Source organism: Amphibalanus amphitrite, unplaced genomic scaffold, assembly GCF_019059575.1.
Source record: "Amphibalanus amphitrite isolate SeventyFive unplaced genomic scaffold, NRLGWU_Aamphi_draft 001426F_arrow, whole genome shotgun sequence".
NCBI lineage: Eukaryota > Metazoa > Arthropoda > Thecostraca > Balanomorpha > Balanidae > Amphibalanus > Amphibalanus amphitrite.
In genome coordinates this window covers 60,220-81,389 of record NW_024882919.1, presented here as the reverse complement: position 1 = coordinate 81,389, position 21,170 = coordinate 60,220, and the positions used below count along the sequence as shown (strand labels likewise).

Genomic DNA, 21,170 nt, shown 5'->3' with positions numbered 1-21,170 from the left:
GCACCCCGTGTCCCCTTGGCCCTCTTGAGCACGTGGACTTGCGCTGAGCTGGCTCAGGTGTTGTTTAGAGGATAATCCGACCTGTATTTAAACACCGCGACATGAGTCTCAGACCACCGGGCAGAACGTATATAGCAAACGCTTTCTCACTGATCCACAGCTCTAGCCAGTGTATGCGATGGTATTAGTACAGACATACTTACATACGCCAATGTTCTATGTTCGCCATGTGGTCAACCAGTGAATCTGGCCTCTGTTTTTAGACGAATTACTCTGCTAGCTTGCCGAGAATCTGGCGTCGACCGATGTAGGGGACCTGCCCGCCCCTGAAGAGGTAGTAAAGCGCCGCGTGGCAGGCGGTGTCTGCGTTAAACGGGAGCGCGCCTCGAAGGAGCTGCCCATTCTGTCCGCTCCACACCTGGCTAGTCCGACTACTGCACTGTCGTTCTCGGCCACCTGCGTAGTACTCTGTAACGTGGCTCCGACTGCAGAGCGTGGCTGGCATGCCGTGGCCGCGGGACACGGCTGGTGGTGAGCGGCCTGAAGCCGCCGGCGACCGGCGTGCCACAGTGTCAGCGTCTCGGCTGGCCAGGCTGGCTTCCGGCGACGCCAGAGCATCTTTGGTTCACCACCTGGCGCTCGTTCCAAGGCCGGTGCGCAGCCGTCGCTGCCCCGCGGCCTTCAGAGGGCCCCACCCTGCAGCCTCTGAGAACACCGCTACCTCGGATCGGCACGGGCTCGGACAGCGGCGGGGAACGCGCTACCACTGGACCGGTCCGTGGGAAGGGACCGCCCTTGGCGAGGGTTGGCGCTCTCCATCTGTGCGTGATTGCTGGAAGGAGGACAAGGCTGGCGGCGGCCATAGTACGCTCGAGGTCGGCGCGGGGGGTGTAGTGACCCCGCGGGTTCGCCGACCGCGCCGTGGCCGCCGCCGCTGGCCGTCGGCCGATCTGGGTCAAGTTGAACGTGTGGCGGCCATCTGCAGCGGCCGCTTGCGACGCGGCGCGGCAGCCAGCAGCGGGGCAATGCTCAGCGCTGCGCCGCGCCGCCGGATTGGTTTCAAGGCGAGCGGCTGCGACTGGCCGGCCGGTGAGCGCACCTGACCTGTCCGGCCGCCCAGAGTGCGCCACTCTGACCCGCCACCGTCGGCCATAAAAGACAACGGCGCGGCGCCTCTGCCGCGCGCGCCGGCCGACCGGGCTCAAGGCCGGGAGGCCGCCCATCTCGACCCTATCGGGGCCCGGTGAGGCTCGCCTCGAGTCGGGCTGTCACGTCGTCCGGCCATCTGGGGCTGTCTGGGCGGCCATTCAAGGGCACAGGCCAGCAGCCCCGAGTAACGGTCCGCAGCGGGCCGGACAGGTCACCGGGACGGGGGCCGCCCGCGGAGAGAGGATCTGTCCCTCAACGGGACCTGCCGCCCCGAGCGACACGAGGGATAACTTGGCCACGTGAATGGGGACGCGAGCTAAGCTGGCTATCTTTCAAGTCGGGAATGCTAGACTACCGTGCTGCGTCGGTATATTCTTACTTAAAGTGCAATTAATCACATGACTGATTGTTTCGTCGTTTTCATATGTTTCCTAGTTTGATGCTCTGTTTTCAGACGCATTTTGTTGCCATGAAAGCTCGTTTCCTGGTTGATAATTCGTGAACATTCTGTTTGGCCTTTGCAAAGAAGGCACGTGACTGAGTGCAGCCGCCCGCTTTCTGGAAGTGACCGGAACTAGCCCCACCAAGGTCCATGAACGGTGTGAGGCAGAGCAGTCGACCTCTGACGATGGCGAGAGGCTGAGAGTCGGAGAGGGAGAAGCACAGAGAAGAGAGAGCAACTCGTAACCCACCGTTTTTGCCGCCATTTAGTGGGATGGCCTCGTTTTTGTTGTCTGGCATCGCCCCAGCGGCGCGGCGGAGCCGAGTGCTGAAACAAGGACAGTCTGGACCTGCCAACAGTGCCCCTCGGGGTGCCCCTGCTCTGGACACTTCGAGGCTGCCCATAGCTGGACAGTGGACACGGCTGGATGAGGACAGACTCTCTGAGTCGTGGTGACTGGCTGTGCCATGGGGCCCGTCGGTCGGGTAGCGCCCGGCCCCCGAGCGGTCGGATGGATGCGGGTGTGAGGCGGAACCAGCCAACCCCTATGGCTGGCGACGCAGCTGCTGCAGCCCGGGGCAGAGGTGACTCACGGTGTCAGCTCAGGACTCGGCTGGGCCCTCGGTGACTAGCTCAGGGCTGCCCTATCGCTGAACGTGTTACTGGTAGTGTAGTCGTCAGCGGAGTCAGAGAGTCAGAGAGTCAGTGGAACCGCAGAGGTCAACCGGAGAACGGCAAGGGGGTAAACAGGTGCTGCTAACTCAGCACCGCTCCCACTGCTGCGCTCAAACATGCGCTCAAACATGTGCAACTTTCTGCCATGGGGAGATTTGACTACACGGCTGACTCTTCCAGTCTGGTCTTGACAGCATTCGGATTGCGCGTTCTGGGCACCTTGCGATTGCAGCACATTTATTGTATTCATGCATCGACACACATATTCTGCATGACTGATTGATGAAATGGCGGGGGATGGTGAGGGATTTCCCTCTCCTGTTTGCTAAATGCTAATGTCACCTAGATATACAGGCATGTCCTGAGCACCCTACCATCACCCTACCACTGAGCATTTCTGGCGACTGATTTGCATTGCCAATGTGCAGCTGTGATCAGTGAGCAGGTCACTGGTGTGACTGTGAATCACTGCCCCTTTCAACACTGCTCTGTGTGATGTGAAGGGTCGGAAACTCCGAGACAGGCGCCGAGGCTTCGGTTATGTGGCACCCATCTGGGTCACCGATACCCCTGTGGTGCCGGGCAGTGCGAGACACCGGTGGTGAGGCCACCCCGGGCTCCGCAGTTGCTCCTGTGTATCACCGAATGCTGATAGGGCAATGGAGTGGCCATAGCGCAGTAGCCACTCAATAACGTTACACTCTACAGGAACCTCTGGTTGTTTGCTGTCCGTGCTGGGCGTTCCAAGAGCCACAAGAATTTCTGACGGTCACTTGGCCATCCCATATGTCTCGGTATCTCTAATTGAAACCGATGCAGGTCCATGCTGGCCTCTGCAGGTCCCTAATTCGGTGGCTAACGGGTTCCCTTCATACTTCACTGTCTCCTCTCGTCCCATGCTCTGCCACTAGTTTTTACGATGGCCACCGCCCGACGCGCATCACGAAACATCTGCGAACAATCCGGTGCTGTATCCGAGAGGCGGACTGGCTGGGACGGGTCTGCCGCCCGCGCGCCAGCCGCCGCCGCCGCCCGCGAGCCGCCGCCGCCAGGCGTGCGCCCGGTCCGCCCGCCGCCCGCCGCCCGCCGCCGCCGCTGCGAAAGCGAAAACTGTGCTACCGAGTCAGTGGTGTGGCGGCGTCCGGCGGCGACGGCGGCGGCGGCGGTCAGTGCCACGTGCGGCGGTCGTTGTGAGTGGTGTGTGACACTGACCTTGGCCGGAGACGGGTCACGGAGAGAGGGGTGTCACTTGGAGAGAGGGGAGAGCAGCTCACCATCGGCACCGACCCGGGTCACAGCGATACCCGCATTGGTGAGAGAGGCGCCGCATGCGCTTACCGGTTAGCGGCGCTCTGCTAGTTTTTAATCCCAGTCAACACTTCTGTCATTGCTGTTCTTTGCACCCAAAGCTGAATGCTTGCCTATTTTTTTATATTGTGAGCATTGTAGCGCTAATAATATTGTATTCAAATTGTGCGTATGCAAATTATGGCGAATAATTGATCCTGGTGCGGCTACGGTTGTTCCGGATGTATGCTATATTTGGTCGAAAGAGAACCTATTTTTGAAGTGCTCGTCATTATAATGGCCTATAATTTAGCCATGCAAACTCATAAATGTTTCCGTTTTTAATTGATTTTATGATAACGTCCCTGCCGCGCCACCATTTTTAGTTCATTTCTTCACACCTGCACAATGTTTTATGCTCGTGGCGATGCAAATAGTTTCGCAGCAGAGAACAGTGTCGTTGATTGTAAATTATTAGGACCTTGCTCAATTACCTGCATTACGTATCTAAACGTCCACCATGCCTTTCAAGCGGTTATTGGCAGCTGGATAATCAGCTTTTCAGTTTTTCTGTAAAAATTTATAAAAGTTTATCATCCAAATCACACAGACCACACACCCTCCGTTCGGGCACTCTTCTCAATTCGCGGACGAGCCTACGTAATCGCGCCTGCTCGGTTCTGTCCTGTACCCGGCCGAGCCAGCCCGCTCCTCCGCGTCTGTCTGCCACTCTCGGCGCCGGCATTCACTCGCCGATCCGCGGCATCCCCGTCCGTCGCGTCGGCGTCGGCGAAAAAAGGTCGCGTCGTTTCCTGTTCTGTCCCCAAAGTCTCGGCGATGCCGCTGCGCCCCCAGCTGCGTCCCAGGTCCGGTATGCTCCGTCTGTCCCCGCACAGACAGAGGTGCTTCTGTGTATACCGGCCAGCGCACCGGCCGGTCATGAGAACCTGCAGTTCGAATTGCCATTAATCCGGTAAATTTGGGCTCAACATGTTGTTATCTATTATATAACACACATGTTTTTGTGCGTGTACGTCCTATGTAGTAAGGCCATTCACATGGCTGTCGCTAAATACTAACAAGCTCGAAGTGAAAATACAAGCTATTGTTCGGATATTTTTCTAATCGAGCCTGTCGCAGTGCCACTAATCGCCATCGGTTCCCGATCTTGGCCGACGGTTTGTGACCGTCTCTGCTGACCGGTAGAGCGGACGATGGTCGATTCTGCTCACGTGCCGACTATTCATTACCGCCGGAGCTCCTTGACATTGAAGGCGGTCAAAGGCAAGGCAGAGGCGCCGCGTTCTGCAACTCACTCGACTTGATTAATATATAAGTGTCATGCATATGGTGTTGTTCTAGTGGTGAGCATACAACTCTAGGATCATTTTGGCACTATCCTGGGTGGTCTGAATGCATTTGTGACGCATAGGCTACGTTTCTATCTTATTAGAAATGAGCCGGAATGATTTTCCTGTGTCTGTATGTCTCTGTCAACAGACTTTCATTATACCTGGGCATAGAAATAAAGATGGCATCCTGGCTGAAAGGCACCCTTTCAGGTGGATTCGGACAGGTGTTTCTCTATAGACGCCCGCCGTCCTTTCGTGGAACTACAATCTCCTCGCTCGGTGGACCGTTACCTATGTGTGGTCAGGTCCGTCCCTCTGACTCGGGCGGCTCCACAGGTGCTTTACTGACCACCTCCCTCTGTGGGACGGAAGGGAAGGGTGCAGCCTCGTCGGCCACTAGTGACTTTACTAGTCGGCGGGCTGCTGCGGTGGGTGTCCTCTTGTCGGGGAGTACTGCAGTGCATATTGCACAGTGCACAAGATATACAGCGTGGCTGCCAGTCCCCGTTGTGCTGGGGATAGTCGAGATGCCGTTTCTGCGCCGGCCGGCCCACACATCCCGAGCCTGTCTTGTGCACGGGATCACCGGCGGGTAACGGTGCATCCCTCCCTCGCCGTTCGGCCGGTACCGCCACCCTCGACCCTCGCCTCCCACCTTCCTCGCTCCCTCGCCGCGCCTCCCCTGCTCGTGCCCATGCCCGTCTAACGTCCGGCCGGCATGCAGCGTCATTTTCCGCGGCCTGCATACGTGCCGGTCGTTAGCTGCAACTGGCGGGGCCGCTGCCGCTCGGCCTGACCTCAGCCGCCGCGATGGAGGTCACGGTACAACGAGCCGCCCGAGACGCGACAAAGACAGGATGAAGACGCCGGGAGAGTGTGTCAGTGGTATTGTAAACTGCTCTGTGTGGCTGGAAAACGATCGGCCCAGCTCGGCGTGGTTATCCAGGCTCGGATGGGGTTACTCTGAATCGGCTCCGCCGTATCGGCCCCGTCCGGGCTGCCTCAGCGGTGGGCTCTTTCGACCCCAGTCAGGGCTCAGTCCTGATTATGGCGGTCATATTCCTCCCGACTCGTATTCTGAGTTATCCGTCCGCTGTCCGTCCGTGTGCCTCAACTCGTTCTTATCCCGACTCGCCTTTCTCGGCTTAACCACGGCTCGTCTGTCTTATCCTTAACCACGGCCCGCCTCTCTCAGCTTATTCACGGCCTTCTCAACTCGATGCCGTTATCCATTGCACATGTGTAGCTTTCCCAGCCCTCTTTAAGTGTGTTCCATAACTTGGCATGGATGTCGCCTGGACCAGTATAGCGCTGACTCTCTAGGTCTCTAGGATCAGAGCTAACTAACTACTTTGGGACTGCAGCACTGGCCGTGCCCCAGGACCGGTGCAAACTGGTCGGGATCCAATGGACACACACCGCTCAAGCAACACGTATCCAACACTCCGTTTCGCCGCTGCGCTGGCCTGTGTTCTGTCCTGTGTTCAATCGCCGCGTGCACCGGCCCATGGGGACACGATCGGCCGGTTCCTCGTGGGCGGTGCGCCACCCGACCTATCACGTGACTTATCCATCGCCGACCGTCTCCCGATACCTACCATGTCCCGAGACACCGGGGAGTACCGGCGACGACGTCAGTGGCTGCGGGGCCGACCCTGGCCGTCGCTATCTGGCCTGTGGACGGGCCGTCGCGTCGCCTCCTCTCGCCACGCGCGTGCTGCCATTGTCATCTGGCCATTTAGCTGGCGGCGGGCCGCTCAAAAAGCCACGAGCCGGGCGACAATACGGTCGCCGGCCGATGGAAGGCATTGTCTTGCCGGAGAGGGCTCGTTAGCGGCCCTCGGGCGCCGGCGGCGGCGGGGCTGTGAATGACCCAGTGGGCGTGAAGGTCAGGCCACTGCGCCACACACCGCCACCCCTGTCGGTTCAAGGATGCTGCGCCGGACAGCGGCGACCGCGCGGAACGTTCCAGGGCGGGGCAGGAGTGGTGACGCATTAGGCGTGCCGGATACCGAGGGGGTTTTTACCTAGGGGAGAACGTATGGACGATGTGGCAGTGTATTGAACACTGGGTTACTTATACTGGGCACTGGGGAGAGAGCACAAATTACATGATGGGTGTCCTGGACATTGATCTTTTACGGAGAGGTGTATTTACTGGGATACTTGTCACGGAAACCGATGACAATAAATCACGAGATGCTGAAAAGTATATGAGTGATGACGGAAGAGAAAACAGACCGCAGTGTGCTAACGAAAGCAGCGATTGATGGCCGTGGAAATGAAATATAATGTGGAAAGACCAGAGGTATAGATCATCGGGAAAGGCCGACAGGGAGCGTTGGAAATCAGACCGGAAAATGCGGGTGAAACAAGGCCGGTTCGAGGGGGAAGCCAGGCCGTACAGGTGACTAAGGGGCTGTGTGTGAATTAATGGCGCGCCCATGACTCTCTGTCAGCCTCGACTGCCCGCATTGCCGTCGAACAGCGCCCCGTGCCGGGTTCGGGGCGCACCTGTCGCGTCAGCGTCAGCGGGGCACGGGGCACGGCCGCGGGGCGCCGGGTCCGGCTGACCTCGGGCGCGCCTCAGGGACCGCCGGGTCACGCGGTCTGCGCCGGCCCCAGCCAAGGTCACCGCTCGGCCGGCACGCGGTACACGGTGGCAGAGCGGCACACAGGCAGTGTAAAGACCTGCTGACACTGGCGGATCCAGGGGGGGGGGGGGCACGGGGGTCATGGCCCCCCCCCAAAGGCCTAAAGTGGCCTGTTTGGCCCCCCCAAAACGCCAGAAAAATTGCTAAGAAAATATACCTTGATGGAGGTTTTTAGCCACTTGGTGAAGTAAAGCTTTCCACAGCATAATAAGGAAGCAATATAGTAGCAGTGAGGGTCAGTCAAAAGTTGCGCGAGCGGAGTCGACCTTAAAAAAAGACTGTTGTTGGCACGTGTTTATGGCGCGGCAGCTGGTAGTTGGCGGTGTTTCGCGTGGTGTGGCATCACTGGCGGATCTGGGGGGGGAGGGGGGGGGGGGGCACGGGAGCCTGAGGTGCCCCTGACAGGCCCGTGGTGCCCTTGCTAGGCCTGTGGTGCCCCTGGACCCTGGCAGGCCTGTGGTACAGTCCACAGCAGAAGTAATGTGGGGTTTCAGTCATGGGTATGTTCTGCTTCTGAAGCTTAGGAACGATTAGCCAGACTACAATGAAACTTTGAATGTAGCTTATATGTATCGTCACCCTTGCAGCTGCAACTTTAGCTATTGACATCTTCTTTTCAATCACTTCGCATTAAACAATCGCCAGTCAAAGGGCAACCGTTGAGTTTGGTAAAACCCTACATTACTTTAGCGGTGGGCTGTACCTCTGGCGGGCCTAGGGTGCCCCTGCTAGGCTGCTGATGCCCCTGGGACCTGACAGGACTGTGGTGCCCCTGACAAGCCTAAAGTGCCCCCAACAGGCCCGTGATGCCCCCGACAGGCCCAAGGTGCCCCTGCGTGATGCCGTGATGCCTGCGAGGCCGGCGCGGTGGTGCCCCCTGCGAGGCCGGTGGGGCCCCTGACAGGCCCATGGTGCCCCTGCTAGACCGGTGGTGCCCCTGGCAGGCCTGTGGTGCCCCTGCTAGGCCGCTGGTGCCCCTGGGCCTTGACAGGACTGTGGTGCCCCTGACAGGCCCAAGGTGCCCCTGCAAGGCCGGTGGTGCCGCTGTAAGGCCTGTGGTACCCCTGCTAGGCCTCTGGTGTCCCTGACAGGCCCATGGTGCCCCTGCGAGGCCGGCGGCGCCCTTGGCAGGTCTCTGGTGTCCCTGACAGACCTGGGGTGCCCCTGACAAGCCTGTGGGGCCCCTCACAGGCCCGTGGTGCCCTTGCTAGGCCTGTGGTGCCCCTGGCGGGCTGGTGGTGCCCCTACTAGGCCGGTGGTGCCCCTGACAGGCCTGTGGTGCCCCCGGGCACCAAGGGGGTCATGACCCATGTGGCCCCCTTGGATCTGCCACTGATGCATAATATATTGATTTGTAAAGGCGTTATGGCTTATGCAATATGCAATTGCAGGCACTTGGTATCCCTCACTTATCCCTCATTGGGGCTCTGGCGGGCTCCTGAGGGCCCACGTCTATCTCCGGGAGCCCATATAGACAGGCTCCTCTGGGTCCTTTCAGTACACTATAGCATAAGAGGTCTCCATGCGAGTCCTATACATACATCTGAGGGCGTACCCTGATGTCTGAGGTACCCAACTGCAGCTCCAATGGTCTCTTCTTACACTGGCGGATCCAGGGAGGGGGCATTTAGGGCCATGCCCCCTTCCCAGAGGCCTAAAGTGGCCCGTTTTCCCCCTCCCCAAACGATAATGAAACATAGTTCAATCAGGGCGTGGCCCAGGAGCCGAGTTAGACAGGGCTGTTTTACCACCTCCCGGCCCGCAAAGGGACCCAAGCACTGACTCGAAGCGGGTTAAAGAGACCCTCCCACCTTCAAAAAAGTTAATGAATTGGCATGAAAGTGATGTCGCTAGGTTCAGAAAGGGCGAAAACGAATATCTACCAAATTTTATCGAAAAATATCACCGGTTTTCAAGAGATTATACTTTTATTTTTGTTTACTTTTTGGGATATCCGCTGCTGTTCCTAGCGACTTTATTTGAAAGTGCGGCATTTGTTGCGCGCAAAGCAGCCTATACCACCGCATGCTACCAAACGTTTTAGTAAAATATTAAAAAATCATTAGATCTCCGCTGACGTCACACATTCAGAGGGGTATCCAAAAGCATTAGCCCCTCTGAATCAAAATGCTGCAATTTTGAAATTCAATATTTCCGATTTAAGGCATTTCTCGATGTTGTGAGTGCGTGCCGAAACCGGTAATTGTGAGCCAGGGACCCCATTTTGGCTATCTCAGCTCAAATCTAATGTTAAGGTGGGAGGGTCCCTTTAACTGGTCGATAAAAACAATGGTAAGTGTTTACAAAGTAATATAAAGGCATGGGTCGGGTGGGCTACCATTTATATATTTTTCTTTTTAGTTAAAATTCATAGTGTCAGGGCTGTGACGAAAAATAAGTGGCCTAAATCCGATGAGAAAACAGGATTTGGGGGTACCCTAGGTTTGGCTCCTGCATGAGTTGGCCCCCCCCAAAACGCAAGCCTGGATCCGCCCTGACCTGCTGTCAGGTCGACCTCGCAGGGCGGCAGACACCAACGAGGTTTAGAAGTGTTACCACACTGAAAACAATTTAACCCAAGGCCCGCGAGTAAACCAGTGTTTTGCGGGTACCCCTATCCGCAACCATTTTTAACCACCCTCCCAGGAGTACAGTAAGGTCCCATTGCAGTGTAGTCATCCCTGCTCTCAGCGGACTTGTTCGCTGACAGCGGTTATATCCGCTCAGAGCAAGTACGACTACACCGCAATGGGACCTAGCACTACTCCTGGGAGGGTGGTTAAAAATGGTTGCGGATAGGGGTACCCGTAAAACACCGGTTTATTCGCCAGCCTTGGGTTAAATTGTTTTCAGTGCAGACATGCGGCCCGAATCACCGTCAGACTGACGTGGGTACGTTCACTAGACCTGCCTCTCTTGACTCCTCGTACGCATGGCCTGTGATGCTGAATGCTGGTGAATCTCTGATCCAGTGACACCGCCCGGTATCTCTGCGTCACATTGTCGAATGTCGCACCGGACGCGTGTGTGTCTGAACGCCGTGACATCTGTCCCATTCTCTCTCCCCGCCACAGTGTCCGGCCTCGCCGACACTCAGGTCACGGTCTGCTGTGACGTGGTGTCGGCTCGGTCGCAGTTTGTACACACCTGCTCAGCGGTAACGACCGTGCCCTCAGCTTAGTTCCGGGCTGTCTGCACCTGTCGGAAAGTGTCGGGGGATGGGGCTGTCTGGCTTTCCACGTTCCAACCGGAGGCGTCAATCAGTTGAGACCGCCGACACCGTCGGTCAGTATAGGCTGTGCCGAGTGCCGACGCATGTTGACCCCCCAGTGTTCCTTTACTACCTCTCCGGTGTCGCGGGCATACTGAGTTAACCCTATACCAGTCCTAACCAGCTACCAGTACCGGACTCCGTCTCGACACAGTGGGTGGCATTGTTTCGTGTAGAACACAGGCAGCCATCCCCCTCCGCCGTCGCCGTCCCAAATAGCATTGTCCGCCGACCTCCGCGGGTCCGTACACCTCTGTCGCAACACTCCAAGGTTCAAGGCGGTTCATGGCTGCTGCCTTTGCCAGCGGAAACCTGTTGGTCGTCCTGGGGCGGAGCGGCACCGCGGGCTGATGGATGGCAGTGTATGTGTGCCGAGATGATCGCCGCATGGATACGAGCCTTACTCGGCGCTGAATCGAATATTAACGGGCCAGGGGTGAGTGAGCCCGCGTCGAGCGCCTCCAGGGCCCAGTTTCACCAAGCTCTGTTTGGGGTAGTTTCGGCGAAACTACCCCAAACCAGTTTCACCAAATGGGGTAGGTTCTGATTGGCCACTTCCAAACTACCCCATGGGGCAGTTCTTATTTTACCCCAAATTTGCCATGCAAACAGATGCTCACGGTCCGTGAGCATCTGAACAAGCCTATCAATCAGCTGTTTGCCGGCAATTCTACCCCAAATATCCGACCAAAATTACGGCTGACATTCGTGGGGTAATCTGTGAATATGATACGAATTGTGAGCAAGAATTGACAGTAAAATAGTAATAAGGACATATTTTATTGAAGTCCAATCACCTGTCATGTTTGAGTATGCATTATTCATAGCATAGGTACTTGAAGTTTCATCCAAATATTTTACTGCATGTAGCCTGCACCACCTATGCTTGTGATCTGCATTGCAACACCCAAAAGAAGCATTATAGATGTCGCCCATAGCTGAATGCCAGGATTTTTACTTTTTTAACTATTAAAGGTTTTCCTTCAACAGTGACCTTGAATACCGGATGAGGAAGCCTTGAAATATAAACAATAAAAATGCACATTCTTCACGGTGGTTACATGCTGACGATGTATCTTGTTGAAATGATCATAGTACTTCAACTTGTGTGATCTATTCAAATTATCATTCGAGGTATCTATATGCCTTACGGTCAATGTGCAAATATCCAGCAAATGTCAAGACGCTAACAACTGAAATCAAAATCAAAATGCCGTACCTAAATCAGCAAGAGAATGTCGTGCATACCTAGGTAATTCTCATTAGAAATAAAAAGCATATGGTGCAAGTAATTCGTAATAAGCAGTTGTTAAAAATACCAGGCCAAGTGGATTCGATACTTTCCATATCTATTTATTTTTTTATTTTTGTCGCTGTTGTGCATATCTCAATCAAGTTACGTTAAATGTGCCGTGCGGTGGATCTGTAGGTACTGTATGTATTTTGTAATGCACATTAGAAATAAAAGCATCTGGTGCAAAAGATTCGTAGTTAAAAGTCGTCAAAAATACCAAGCAAGGTGTAATCGATACTAGTAAAACATGCACTAATTTACTAAAACATTCTAATTATAAAACACTAAGCATCTAATCTAATCTAAAACATCTAATTTAAACATCTAATATAAACATCAAATTTACTAAAACACTAATTAATTTTAAAACATTCGATACTATTCGATAATAAAACATGCCATTGTTCTGTAACCTATCCATCAAGATTCGCGGTTGTGCATTGCCTTCCTTTCTCAATAAAGTTGTGAATCTTGGAAACTGAGGTGCCATTGTGCCATCGTTACCAAGGTGATTGGTAGACAAATACAAGAAGCCAAATCAAATGTGTTCTTCATTTCACGCCGTCGTGAAATGAAATTCTCGACCAATCAAAACGTTCCGTTGTTCTGCTGATGCTGCTTGCTTAGCAAACATTCACAAGAGACGCCGAAACTACCCCATGGGGGTAGTTTGAGCTGGTGAAACTGGATTTTACCCCATGGGGCAGAATGGAAATCTACCCCATGCCGAAGTTACCCCACTTGGTGAAACTGGGCCCAGCTGGCCTAGTTTGACCAGCAGCGACATGGCAGTGACAGGCAGAGAGAGGGTGACATGGCAGAGGGGATGGCGGTTGTTAACTCGTTTTTTTTTTAGAGTGGTGGTTTGTGTGCTTGATGATATGTTTGATATCCGCTTGCTGCTGATAGATCAGCATTCCCATTGATCGGCTGAAGTCAGAATTGGTTAGATTAGAAGCACAGTCCACAGTTCGTGCCATGGCGCCTGTTTGTATGCACCCTGGAGTTGTGACGTCTGAACACTGCGCTTTGGGTGATGTCTGTTAGGCTGTTAGCTATACTCCTCTGACCCAGAAACTGTCTCAATCTGCCGAATCCGCTGCCACGCTTACTCTATTCCCCAGCCAGTGAGTCACTCACTCGCTCACACACACGCTCGCTCAGTGGCTCACTTTTGCCGGCGGCGGCGCGCCGGTGCGTGGCGCCCGTGTGATTCCCGGAAAGTGAAACGTCGTCCGTCCGGCGGGCCGGCCGACCGACCAGCCTGGCTGGCGGCGGGCGGCGCGGCCGGCCGGCCGGCCCTGGTAGAAAGCGACCCGCCGCTGTGACCTAGATCGTGACGTCAGAGGCCGCGCGGCGGTGGTGGCTGGTTAGTGACGGTCGACGACAGCGCTGTTGTACGCTGCACAGATCTACTCACAGCAGGGGTCAGGCCGAGAGCAGATGCTTCGGGACGAGCCTACATACACTATGCAGTCAACCTACAAACGCAGGGATATTGTCGGGTAATGTGGCTGACCGTAAATGGAGAGTGGGTGGGCATCTGTGCGGTAGGGAACATATGGTCCTCGTAGGTATGCATAGAAGATACAAGCAAATCTAAGAAAGTGCAGATGTCTGGGAGATGATCCACTGAGGCTATTTTTTCTGCAGGCACTGGGCGCTGAGTGTAGTTGATTTTAGAGATGTCAATCGGATACCAACTTTTTGGTATACCTACCGATACCAAACCGATACCAACTTGGTATTCGGTATTTCAATCGTAATGTGTTTGGTATTTTGTTGGTATCATAAACCCTCACTAATGTATAAGAGGCTAAGAAATCGGTAAAAAGTTGGTATTTCTCTCATTTGCCAAGTTGGTTTGGTTTCGGTATTTTCCCGTGGTTTTGGTTGGTATTTGGTTTGGTATCGGTATTCCGATTTTCCGTAATTGACATCACTAGTTGATTTGTAGAAGCGTTGGCCATCTTGCGTCGCCCGTATTGAGGCCAACAGCTTTACTGCCGCTTTAGATCTATTCTCGACCAGTTTCACAATAACTCCTTTTTCAAACTCCATATGTTGGTCCTCACAAGCTGTTAACATGACCGGAAAATTGGCCGCAATAAACTTGCCTTACAGCAGCGTGGCAGTCGTTTTAAAGATCGCCATCGCCCTTTAAACTGGGTGGGTGACACCATTCCTGGCGAGCCATCGCCGCGGCGGCCGGCGCTGGTCATTGGACGGTACTTTATCACCGTCCGGCCGCCGCTGGGGAGAGGAGAGGGGGAGCGTCTCTGGCCGGCCCTCCGCCGCTCCGCCGTCCCCCGGCACGCACCAGACCCTCTAATTGGCCGCCGGACCGGCAGAGCCATCTGTTGCCGGTCGGAGGAGCTCCCTTTGTCGGCGCCGTGGCCTGTATAATTACCACCTGCCTGTGCGGCTATCTGTACCGACAGAGGCCCCCGGTCTCAGCGGGGACATGGGGGCGGGCGCCCGGCCGCTGGACTGTGTCCGGCCAGACATAGGGGCTCGCCACGCCGGGATGCGACCGGCGCGGCGTGGCGCTGGACAGTCGGACGTGAGATTACCGATCGCGCGGTGGAAGGGAAGCTGATTATATCGGCCCCGAAGTCGTGACCGGCGGGTTGCGGGTCGCTGATGGTCGGCCTGACCGATTGGACGGCCGAATTCTGCGTCGGCCGACGGCGGTGATTCATGCGGCAGGTGACTGCGACGGCGCACAGGTAGCTAGCTGAGGCGGACGGTGGACTGCGCTGGCGGTCGTGAAGAATGTCGGGAGCGTCCATGCTGGTTAGGTGGATGTGGACCCCTCGCCTGACATTCATTACAACATATATGACCTGTTCACGATCTTTTTGAATTGGCATATGAAGAAATAAATAGCCAAATGTTGCATAAGTTAAGCATCCACTGGGAAAAGCTTGCACTGGCGCCGGGCGTTAGAATGCCATGCACGTTTTTTCTCCCATGCGTGGCTACGTTGGACTTCCCCATGTCCCTGTGTTGCGTGTCTCCCCAGCCGGCCGGCACTGATCCGCGCTGACCTCTGCTCCAGTGGTAGCTCTCACCTGGTCGGGGTTCCTAGCTGTCCCGGAGCCCTCGGGGTGAAGGGCACTGCTGACGCCGCGGGACGGGCCCGGTTCTGACCTCGGTGGGCTCGGGTGGGGTCAGGCTGAGGGGAACGCCGCCACGCGGCAGGGTCAGAGCCTCCGTGCTGAGTGGTGTTGTGGAGCATTCAAGTGTCCGATATCTCATTCCCGCCTCATCGATGAACGCTGGAGTCAGCACGCTCTGGAGCCTAAGTGATCACTTGGAATAACACGGTCCGGCCCATCTGATGAACTGGAGCGGAGGGCAAGGACGCCTTCGTGATCTGTTATGACTCGCGAGACCTGGACAAGTCGTAATTTGACCAGTGTAAGTTATTTAGGTGATCGGTAAAGGCGAGCAAGCAAAATGGGGAGGCCGACTATTGCCGCTCTGGTCCTCGGACTATAACCTTGTCTTTGAACCAACAAGTCATTCCGAACAGCCCAAGATTTTTATCCTGTATTCCAAACCATTCGTCTCGGTTCGTTTGACATTGAAATCGCCTCAAACCGCGTCGTTTGTGGCCGTGATTCGGCAAGTGCCACGGTCTGGTACAGCTCTGGGCCCGCCGGAGGGACGGTGAGTCACGGTGCTTCATTCGCCGGGGCGTGGCCGCTGCCTCCTCGACGGCAGACCCTCACGCCAGGGCCTCCGGCGGCGGCGGCGGCAGCGGCGGCGGCGGCGGCAGCGGGATCCTTGAGCGGACGCCGCGCTGCGCCGGCGCTGACTGGCACCGGATGCAATCAGCCAGCTGTTCCGCTCTGCATGGGAGAGCTTCGACCGAGCTTTCCCAGCGCCGCGGCCTGCCCGTGACCTCTGTAGGGGACACACTGAACCGGTCCATACCCCCTCTCTGACCGCGGTGGTCGCCGGTGAGACCGCTGAGAGGTAGGCCGAGCGGTCGGGTGCTGCGGTCAGACACATGGCACGCCGCCGACCGGCCGGCCGACCGGCCCGGTCGGTCCGTCTGAGCTGCCGGGGTCTTGATACACTCGCCGCCGTGTAATCCGTTTATGAGCTTCCCAGGCCAGAACGAGTCACCGCTGGGGACTTTTTGCGGTGGCGACCGTTGCTTATCAGAAATATTTAACCTATTACTGCAATGCAATGATCTTTTCTTAGTTGGCTGCTGGCTGCTGCTATCTGCCATCTGCTGTCTCACGGCAGTAGTCTGAATACTTCAGTGATGTTTTTCGGAGATTTATTGCTAAATAACAAAATGTTTCAGTCATCCGATGTTCTCCAAAATTAATGTTGCAAAAAATGCACGTGGTAGCTGATCCACGAACTAATGCCTCAGAATTATATAAGATCATGTTCTCTGAACAAGTACTTAGCCACAGTGGGTTGTCTAACGTGCCTTATCAGGATAAGAGCATGCAGTCCTGGCTCTTGCTCCGACCTTCTGTCCTCGGGTGAGTTCATAACTGAGCGACTGTCTCCCATCACCTGTCTCCGACTCGGTGGCCCCAGCCGATGAACAGTGACTCGACAAACTCGTCACCGGTACCGGTCCTTTCACTCGCCACTCCGTCTAATCGGGCTGAGAGCGACCGGCTTTCTCAGGACAAGTCTGTTCCCATGTGGAGTACGCTTATATCGACCGGCTAATTTGGTGGTGCGATCTGACTCAGACACCTTTCCGGCAGCAATAGAGGATAGGTAGTTACTTGGCGTCCCTTCTCCGATGGAAGTCGCACGCTGCCACCGACACTCTGAGCTCCCTCCGCTATCCGTGGTGATGGCACGTTTTCCCGTCACTGTTCCCTAGCAAAAGTCCGTCGCGCTCCCCGTCGCTGCGTTCTCAGTGCTCCAGCAGCTGGCCCCAGCTCGCCGACAGCAGCAGGTCACGGGCAGCAGCTAGGCGCCGTGTGCAGCTGGCCCCAGCTCGCCAACAGCAGCAGGTCCCGGGCAGCAGCGGCGCCGTGTGCTATCAGCCGGCCGTCGGACAGACCGGCCCTGATCTCACCGGAGCTGCCGGCGGGGCCGCGCGGACGGATGCCTCTATCAGCCCCGAGGTCCGCCCAGCGCTGCCTCAGCGTCTCGCGCCAGGGCGTGCTGTGCTGTCCGACCTGGCTGCTGACGGGTGCTGTTGCTGATGCAACTGACCGGCGAGTGGGCGCTGCCGACCGGCTCGGCGCCACATCCGCCGGAGCCGGTCAGACACCCCGCCGGCTGCTCTGATACCGACGCCAGTCAGTGATACCAAACCTGGGCGGCGCTGCTGACCTGGCACGCTGGTCGGAGAGCGTCTCAGGTGGACCAGCATCGTCAGGGTTTCCTAAGAGAAGCCCGCGCCCCTGTGTTTCCCCGCTCAGACCTTGACCTCCCCTAGCAACGTCTGACCTGCAGTGGCCGACCCTCCCCGCCGGCCTCTCTGACCGTGAAACTCGGTCACTGTCGCTGTTGGCAGCCGCTCTGCTCCGGCTGGTGAGTGGTGAGGCCAGGCCGGGTGAGGCCCCTCGGCGTCATGCTTCGATCTGTTGCTACTCGCCTCGGCGTGCCGTGTGCAAACTCACCACGAGCTTGGCATCGTACGGTAGTGCAGCGTGAAGCGTTTTGTAAATACGGCGTGTGAGAATAACCGTAGTGTTTGCTGCACCTCGGCCCCCGGTTACAGTGTCGCTGCAGACCACAGCGGAGCGAACGCTCGGTTTCGCCCGCCACGGCCGGGGTGAGACGAACCGTTTGACCCAGTAAACGCAGAGATGTGTCCGCCCCGTGGCCTGGTTTTTTACCGAGCTGCTGCTCGACTGTTAACGCCCCAGAGATCCGACAGTGACATTACATGACATGGGCTCTGGCTGGGGCGAACTGTCGTACTTTTCTTCCCATGCGTGAACGGGGCAGGCTACAGAATCCACATCATCATTACAACTGGTCGGGACTGTTGAGCAGTCCTAATGCGTCTTTGTCTTTATTTATTTTGCTAGCCGTCATAGTTCAAGTTAGTGGCAGTGGTCTAACAGCGGATTCGTTTCCACGTAGTGCCGATGGGTTTCTGGCGGCACGGCTGACCGACCGCCGAACCGCTACCGTATTTACTGAGTGAGTCATAGCGCGGTCAACGTGACGTCATCGGTCACCGGTGACGTCACTGCTCGGTCCAGTGGCTGTGTCCGGTCCACGAACAGTGGGCAAACGCTGGAAATTCCAACCGAATCCAACACATCACCTGCAATTAGGGTAAGGGCTCGCTTCTGGAAACGCTGTATTTTGACCTCAGGGCATTGGGCTTGTCTACCGGTAGCGCTGATTCATCGTCGTCAGTTAGAGAGGTAAAAATAAAGTCGAGATGTTTTTGAGTCACGAAACCTTCATGACATCGATGACCGATTGCATTTAAATGTCAGCGGTCGTTGATTCTTCCGAGGGATCCGTTCTCAGCGTCTCAAACCGCAAAATTCTTCTAAGAATACGGCGATGTTTTTGCTTTCTGTTAACAATTTTGATGATCTCATGTTCCGTTGAGCGACAGTGGCAGGGGCATAGGCTACATATGTCTCGAGGATGAAGGCTTAGCGGGGACCGCGTTGCCACGTGGGTCATCAGACCCTGACCGGAGGCACTGAACGGGGCAAGGTGTGGAACTCCTCCACTAGGTTAACCCGCGCCCTGGTGGGGTCTGTTTATAACGCGACCTGGTGGGGGGGGGCTATTTTTTGCCCCCCCCCTCGTATCTCCGAAACTACTGGACGGATCCGCAAAATTCAAACGGCATTCGAAAGGCCTATCAAATTTGTTGAGGGAAACCAAATTTTATTGACCTCGGTGTCACCGATGACGTCACAGGTCAGGTCAAAGATGAAATGTTTCACCGTTCACGGGTCTTCTAGGGAATGCGCTCTAACACCAAGGAAAACGCATTTTGTCGAGAATTAGCGATAGGGCGTCAGTTGCCTAGTAGATATGTTGCTATAAGAGGTCACTGACTGTTCTGTCGTGATCTCAGTCCCCGCGCACAGACAGTCGGAACGGTACGAGATGTATTCCTCGTTCTCGGCTCAGTGCACGCGTAACAGGCGATACGTCCCCCCTCGCCGGGCGCCGGTGCGCGACTGACGTGACGTCACAGCGCCAACCCGCGATTGGCGCGCCCCCGACGGCGTCCGCACAAACTCCCGGTTATTAACACCGCGCAGAGGTGGCGCGACACCACACCCGGCCCCCCTTACTAATGAACAAACTTCCCCACTTACAAAGGAGAAACAGGTAGTAAGATGAAAAGCACAAACCAACGCGGATCTACGCAATATAGCTCGCGTCCACACATATTTAACTGACCATACAGCGATTCCCTAGCTCGGGCTGCTGCTCCTGGCCGCTCCGACACCGGCCGCCGAGCTCAAACCGGTGGTAGCTGCTCCGTCGCCGACCGGTGAGCTCGAACCGCCACTGTCGCCGCCGGCAGCTGCCCCGCCGCCGGTCGCTGAGTCCGCGCCGTAACCGACAAGATCGCCGCCACCACCGCCACTAGTACGGCCGTCGCCACCGAGGTCACCAGTGCGGCAGACACCGCCGAGGTCACCGGCACGACCCTCGCCCCCGAGGTCACCGGTGTGACCCTCACGTCCGCTGTTGTCACCGTCACGACCATCGGCTCCGCTGCGGTCACCAGCACGACCATCGGCTCCGCCGCGGTCACCAGCACGACCATCGGCTCCGCTGCGGTCACCGGCACCGCCGGCGCCGCCACTGGAGGCGCCGGTCGCTCCGTTCGAGCCGCCGCCACGTGCCGCACGCGTTTCCCCGGCGTCGGCCCTGCTGCTGGCCGCGGCCGCTGGTCCGTCGCCGGCCGCGGAACTCGACCCGCCGCTGTCGTCACTGTCACCGCCGGCGGCTGGTCCGCCGCCGGTCGCACAGTCCGTGCCGTCACGGCTGACAGCCGCGCGCGCTGTTTGGTCGCCGCCACCGACATTGCTGCTGTCAGCGCCGCCGCCGTCCGTCCACCCACGTCGATGGGCGTCACGAGCCAGACCGGCCCGCCTGGCGGCTCCGTGGCCGCCGCCGCCGCCGCTGCCCACTCCTGCCTCCGGTGAGGCGCCGCTGGGAGGCGCTCGGCCATCACCAACTGCAGGGCCTCCGCCCGGCGGCGGTAGTCGGACTCGAGCGGGGCGCTCCTCTCCAGCGCCGCCTGTATCAGTTGCGACTGCTCCTCCAGCTCGCTCCGACACTCCGTCAGCAGACGCCTCGGCCTGCAGAGTCTGTAGTCGCTCCGTTAGCCGCTCGGTCTCGGCGGTCTGCTGGCGCGCCTGCTGTCGGGCCGCCTCCAGCTGCGCCTGCGCGCTGTGCAGCTGCTCGCAGCGGCTCCGCAGGTGCTCCGTCAGCGTGCCCAGCCGAGCGTCCTGCTCGCGCAGCCGGTCCTCCTGCTCGCGCAGCCGGCCCTCCTGCAGTTCCAGCCGGCCGATCCTGTCTCGCAGCTCGGCTACTGACGCCGCTAGCTCGGCGGTGAGCCGGTCGAGCTCCCGCTGCCGCTCAGTCAGCCTGGCGCCGAGCGCCTGTTCCCGGGAGCGCGTCTCCTCCCGCTGTCGCTGACGTTCATTGAGCTCAGAACACAGCTGCTCCGACCGCCGCTCCTCAGAAATCAGCCCGCGCCTGAGTGCAGTCCGGGTCGGACGCACCTCGTCCAGCGTTCGGCCGCCCGTCACCTGCACCTCGCCGCGCGCGCCGAGTCCCAGGGCCGCGAACCAGTCCCTGCCCAACAGGTTCACTGGCTGGGGGAAGTCGACCACCACCAGACGCAGGTTCTTCTGTTTTGTGCCACGCTGAACCTTCACTACTGCCTCACCCTTGACAGGGATGGCATGTCCAGTGAACGATGACAGCACCAAGTCCGATCTCTGTAAGCACAGACCTGGAACACTGCTGTCCGATCCTATGATGGTCACTGGGCTTCCCGTGTCCACCACAAACTCCATGTCCATGCCGTTGACCTGTAGGGTCATCTTCA

General features: G+C 57.1%; 1 protein-coding gene across 8 annotated transcripts in view; it reads left to right on the top strand.

Moving 5' to 3' along the window:
- LOC122372976 (ecdysone receptor-like) overlaps window positions 1–21,170 on the top strand; it is a 136,004-nt gene that overhangs the window by 73,025 nt on the left and 41,809 nt on the right. For 2 of the 8 annotated variants that reach the window (XM_043350687.1, XM_043350688.1), the window contains exon 1: window positions 3,392–3,578. The exons of 4 other annotated variants lie outside the window; for them this stretch is intronic. The gene's annotated coding sequence lies outside the window, so the exon portion shown is untranslated. Of the gene's footprint in view, window positions 1–3,391; window positions 3,579–21,170 lie in introns of those variants that run through there. 2 more of the 8 variants (XM_043350684.1, XM_043350682.1) reach the window with 2 other exon arrangements.